The sequence below is a fragment of the Canis lupus genome, chromosome 37 (assembly GCF_003254725.2).
Source record: "Canis lupus dingo isolate Sandy chromosome 37, ASM325472v2, whole genome shotgun sequence".
Classification (NCBI taxonomy): Eukaryota; Metazoa; Chordata; class Mammalia; order Carnivora; family Canidae; genus Canis; species Canis lupus.
Window position 1 is genome coordinate 25,603,501 of NC_064279.1, and position 6,462 is coordinate 25,609,962.

A 6,462-nucleotide genomic window follows, 5' to 3' on the forward strand; every position below is an offset into this window, starting at 1 on the left:
ATGGGAGGCAGGGGAAGGATAAAGCCAAAGGACGACAGGACCCTACCGCCTCTTTTTCCCTTCCCTTTCTGTCCTTCTGCCCCCAGTTCTGGATGCCGCAAGGACCCTAACCTTGTTTCTGTCTCTAGCTGCTAGCTTTTCCAAATTTCAGTGCTTTCCCCTTTTTCATGTCCCTCCTATTCAACTTCAGCAGACGTCTTAATTCATCAGGCTGTCCTGGAAGGGTGCTGTACTGGGGGAGGAGAGGTGGCAGCGAGCCTTTCTTTAAATTCCAGTCCTCAGAGAGATGGTCTCAGATGACTGTTTAAGGGGAAGGCGCCGGGATCAAGATGACAAGCTACTTGATCTCATTCTTTAGTATGAATTTCTGCGGTTCCATTGGGGTTCATGATTGTACTTGAAGTGGTATTAATTGAATGAGTTTATTTTATTCAGATTTAAGACAGAAGGTTGGACTCTGCTTCTTCACTTAGTCTTTTTTTTGGTGGGGGGGACACATTCTCTATTGGTCTATGGAAATTACAGGGTTGCCACTGAGATATTTCCACTTGTTCATATTGAGTCCTCAAATCCCCAATCCCCCTTCATTTGGAGCCCTAGATGACTTCACAATCCAGAGACTTGAATCTGTAATGCAGTATACACTGCCTTGCTTTCCCCCAGTCCTTCCCCCTGCCAACATCTTCTCTCTTTCTCTCTCTCTCTCATAATCCCACCTCCAGTCAAAGATGGGATTTTTAATCCAGCTCTAGAGAGAGACAAAGTGTTTTCTGTCCACATCTCCCGAACAAGTTTAGGGAGGGTCTGTCTAGAAGGAGCAAACTGAGAGAAACCTTTGCAGAGGCAGTTTTGCCAGCTCAAGGGCTCTTTCAAGCCGACTTTCACAAAGGGAGCCGGACTTGTTAGTTGGCTTCTGTCTCTAGAGCCAAGAAACTAGTACTCGAGTAGCCTAGAGGTAAGAAGGGTAGAATAAGCACTTACTCCCCGGTCTTCCAAAATGAAGAGGAGAACCAGGTCAGCTCTCAGTCTCAAGCCTGAAGAGAAGAGGTCTTGGAGAAAGCAGAGAACAGCATGGACTGGATAGACGTCTGGATTTCCCTCAGCCCATAGTTTTGTGATCTGGAGCGTCCAGCTAAGGGATCTCTGATTTTTGCCAACTGCCTTCCTGCTGAGCCAAAGTTTTCTCATTCCCCCTCCACTGGGGAAGCAGCTGAGGCGCAAGGCCTTGCTCCCTAAAGGAATTCTCTTCTCTCTCCATCTTCTGGTGCATTGGCCATGTTGCTGTGCCAATATTGTCTTAATTCCTGTTCCATCTATTCTCAGCTGGCCTTGGACCCCACGTAGGAGTTGGGGGAGGGATGAAAATGGGTATTATTCCTTGTAGTTGATCCTGATGTCATGTGTGTATAAAGAGACCCCTCCCTTCATTTTTTGTTTTCCATCCCTCTCACTCCCTAACAGGATTGAAATAAAACCTGTTTCTGTTTTTATAAAAATAGTTTTTCCTTTCAACTCGGGATTTGATTTTGTCAATATAGAGATCTCTAGGCACTCTGGTCACATGATCCATGTCACCCCTGCCTCTACCATCTGTTTGACACGAACATGCTGTTCTGCCAAGAGGGCAATGATGGTTCCCTCGTGGCTAGGTCCTTTGGGAAGAAGAGTCTTGCCAATGTATAAAAGCTGTTTGAGAGGCTGGGATGGTACCCTTTATCTGATAAAACATCTTTTGCCTAAACAGAACCTCACTCCTGATTATGGTGGCCAGAATGTAGTTCTGGAGAGTCTTGAAGTGAAGAGGTAGTGCTGGAAACATTTTATCACAGACTTAAATATTCATTTCCTTCCGAGGTTCAAGGCTTAGCACAGCCTCCAGAGTTTCCATGCCTGTTTCTGGCGCTCGGTGAGACAGAGCCAACCTCTGCTTCCAGCTCTTTTCCAAGGCATCAGAGGGCCTATGACTGAGTAGTGGAACTGGGCAAGGCAAGGCACTGGTAGCCTTCAGAGCATGCCTTCCTTACTTATATATAGCATTCCTCTGCTCACTACTCCTGCTGCTCAAAGGCTGAGAAGGGGGAGATACGCAAAGATATTGCTGTCAAAAGCCCAAGGGAAATATTTGGAATAGGGAAGCAGAGAATGAAATGAAATTCCTGAATGCCATGGAATTTAATATTTTAAAAATATTTTAATACATTTATTTCAAAAGCCGATATAACAGATAAGTTGAACAACACAATAAACAAACCTAACTTAATTGACAAATAGAACACTGTGTTCTAAACCAACAGTGTGCACATTCTCTTGACGCCAGAAGCATTTACTGAAATTGGTCATAGACCATCAAGCCTCAGAAAATTTTTAAGAATTAAAATAATGTTCAGTGAACACAGTTTTAAAAAGAAAACTGGACAGTCAGTAATTTTAAAAAACAGGCAGTACAGTTCTAAATAACCCATGAATCACAGAAGAAATAGCGAAGTTAGAAAAAAATTGAATAATGAAGATGAGCACCATATCAAAACCTGTGGTATACAGGTAAAGTGATACTTAATATGACTTTAAATTTACATGTTTCAAAAGAAAGGCTGACATAATGATCTAAGTTTTTATGTCAAACAAAGGATAGCAAATTCAAGAAGCAGGAAAGTTCCAAAAAAGCAAGTATCAATGAACTAGAAAACAAATGTCCAAGAAAGAAAATCAATGAAGTGGGAAGTCATTCCCTTGAAAGCATCAATAAACTTGATAAACCCTTAGCAGACCTTAGAAAAAGAGCAAAAGGACATCACTCCTATCTTACACTCGCTAATCTTTCATGAAGTTCCAGAGACTATAGAATAAGGGAACAGGTCCACCAAAACCCATCAAGGATATCATGGGAAAACCAGGGGCCCGAACTCTCCTGTGAATGTAGATGTAAAATTCCTGGAAAAAACAGGCAAATCAAATTAGTAATACATAAACATGATAATGCGCCATACTTAATCTAGGTTTACTGTAAAAAAAAAAAATTGATTCAATACTTGAAAAGTAACCAAGGCAATTAACAAATGTATAAAGGAGGGATCCCTGGGTGGCACAGCGGTTTGGCACCTGCCTTTGGCCCAGGGCCCAATCCTGGAGACCTGGGATCAAATCCCACGTCGGGCTCCCGGTGCATGGAGCCTGCTTCTCCCTCTGCCTGTGTCTCTGCCTCTCTCTCTCTCTCTCTCTCTCTCTCTCTCATAAAAAAAAAAAAAGTATAAAGGAGAAAAATCATAATTGTCTAGATAGATGCACAAAAGAATACTATAAAATACAATACCTATTCATGATTAAAAGAAAAAACTGAAAACCAGAAATAGGAGGGCACATTCTAAATATAATGAAAGGTATCAACAAAAACCCTGTGGTAAACCTCTCAATAAAATAATACTGAAATCCTCCTCCATGAAATGAGGATTGAGCCAAAGATGTCCACTGTCACACCACTATCACAGTCAACATGCAAACCACATATACTGGTCGAAGCCTGTGTGAAACCAAGAAAATAGGATTATAAAGGAAAATTTTGCTGACAACATGACTGTACATTGATAATCCAAAAGAATCTACAAACTCAAAAAAAAAAAATCTACAAACTCTTAGAATGAAATGGACTTAGCAAAGTCCTAGAATACAAAGTCAATGTGGAAGAAAATCAATTACATGTTTCTAGATACAACAACAAAAAATGGAATTTCAAAAATATTCATAACGGAGTGCCTGGCTGTTCAGTAGGAAGAGTGTGTGACTCGATCTCCGAGCTGTTGAGTTTGAGCCCCATGTTGGGTGTAGAGATTACTTAAAACTTATAAAAATATAATAGCATAAGAAATCAAATCGATCTATTGAAATGCAGAACCTTTATACTGAAAACAAAATATTCTTGAAATAAACACCTCCATAAATGAATGAAAAGATATATCATCATCTCCGTGGATTAGAAAACAATATTGTAAGGATGCCAGTTCTCTCAAATTGATCTGGTTAAACTCACTTCTAAATCTCAGCAGGTTTATTCCTATGAAATTGACAAGCAGATTCCAAAATCTGTATGGAAATGCAAAATGCCAAAACATCCAAAGCCGTCTTTAAGGACAAAACTGGAGTCTCCCTTCCAAATGTGTTCCTTTACCTTTCAACCTTGTATTTATTTTTTTAAGATTTTATTTATTTATTCATAAGAGACACAGAGAAAGAGGCAGAGACAGGCAGAGGGAGAAGCAGGCTCCATGCAGGGAGCCCGACGCGGGACTCAATCCCGGGTCTCCAGGATCACACCCTGGGCTGAAGGCAGGTGCTCAGCCACTGAGCCACCCAGGCGTCCCTAACTTTCAACCTTTTAATAACACTTTTTTGTAGACATGCCCCTTACAAATAGCACATATTTGTATTTTGTTTTATGATTTTTTCTGAAAGTTTTGTCGCAGTATGGACTATTACACCATTTGTATTTTTTTATTCCTATTCCCTCATCTTGTTCTCAAATTTTATACCTCCTTTTTCTCATTCCCCTTGGTTTTCTGTTTTTAATGTGAGAACAGAGGAATTGCTCTATATTTTGTCTTTTGAAATTATGTATCCTGGCATTTAATTCCACAAGTGGTCTTATATTGATGATGATTTTTTAAATGGAATTTAATATTTTGAGCTGCATTTTTCTACCACAAAGAAGATGAACTTCATTTCAGAAGTTCGAGTAGTTTGGCTGGATGGATTGGGGAACTGGTCTCTGACTCTCTAGTCCCAAGAAGCAAGATGTGTAGGGCATCTCCCTTGTGTATCAGGAGGAGAATCTGGGTATGTCCGGGTGGCAGCGGGAGAGGACAGTATTTAGGACTCTATCTTTGCCAGCTGCCCCTTCATTTCAATTTAGGGCTTCTGGGCCTTTCCTGGGCATGGTTCCCAGAAAATCCCTCTGCTGCTACTGCCCTGATCAAGTTTCTGGATCTGTTAATAATAGACAACAGCGGGGGAAGGGCCACGATCATTATGGAAATAGGAACAACCAAACCACATGGACAGTTTTTGTGCCAGGGGCCCCTGTCTGCTCCCTCCCTGGATCTAAAGATCGTTCTGCAGTAGGCAGGTCTTCGAAACCACTCTTTGGAGCCATTCTAACCATGCAAAGGTCTCCCAGATGTCTGCCCCTAAAAATCAATGCATGATCTGGGGAGCATTGGTATGTATATGAGAACACTGAAAAAGAATATTTGAGATCTGAACTCTCCCAGAAAACCCAGGAGGAATGGTAGTGCTCCTCACTGAGCCCCCAAAAAGGAAAGAGGTTTGGCAGCAATTAAGTGAGGCAAATAGAGGCAAAGCATATGTAATCCTGGAGTATAGAAGGAGTGAGGAATGTGAAGGGGAAACATGGAAAACAAAGGATGGGATGGTGTTAGGTGAGTAGAAATGGGAGAGGAAGACAAGTGTGTGAGGCAGGGGCTCTATTAAATAAAACCTGAAGCCAGCACTGTTAAACTTCGATGCCCCCTTAATCAATCTTTCTTTCTTTCTTTCTTTCTTTCTTTCTTTCTTTCTTTCTTTCTTTCTTTCTTCTTTTCTTTCTTTCTTTTCTTTCTTTTCTTTCTTTCTTTCTTTCTTTCTTTTCTTTCTTCTTCCTCCTCCCTCCTTCCCTCCCTCCTCCTCCCTCCCTCCCTTCCTTTTCTTCTTTCTTTCTTTCTTTCTTCTTTCTTCTTTCTTCTTTCTTTCTTTCTTTCTGTCTTTCTTTCTCTCTCTCTCTCTCTCTCTCTTTCTTTCTTTCTTTCTTTCTTTCTTTCTTTTATTTATTTATGATAGACATAGAGAGAGAGGCAGAAACACAGACAGAGGGAAAAGCAGGCTCCATGCCGGGAGCCTGACGTGGGACTTGATCCCGGGACTCGATCCCAGGACTCCAGGATCGTGCCCTGGGCCAAAGGCAGGCGCCAAACTGCTGAGCAACCCAGGGATCCCCCCTTAATCTTTCTATTCCCTGTGAATGCCTCCCTCTTCATTCTCCCCTTCCTGCATACTCCTCTTTATCAAAACCTACTCTCAGGGGCGCCTGGCTGGCTCAGTCAGAAGATCATGCAACTCTTGATCTCAGGGTTGCAAGTTCAAGCCCCACATGGGGGGTAGAGATTACTTAAATAAGTAGATAAACTTTAAAAAACAAAAAACCCTGCTCTCAGGAGAAGATGGAAACAACCTATAAATTGTGGAAAACCAATAAAACATCAGAAATTACCAGTTGCAAAAACCAGAAGCCCTCTTTTTGTAAAATATAACACAGATATTAGAAAAACACATAAAGAAAATGTATAGTTAGGGGCACCTGGCTGGCTCAGTGGAGCATGGGACTCTTGATCTCAGGGCTGCAAGTTCAAGCCCCACGTTGATAGAGTGTAGAGATTACTTTAAAAAACATTACTGGAGCACCTAAGTGGCTCAGTC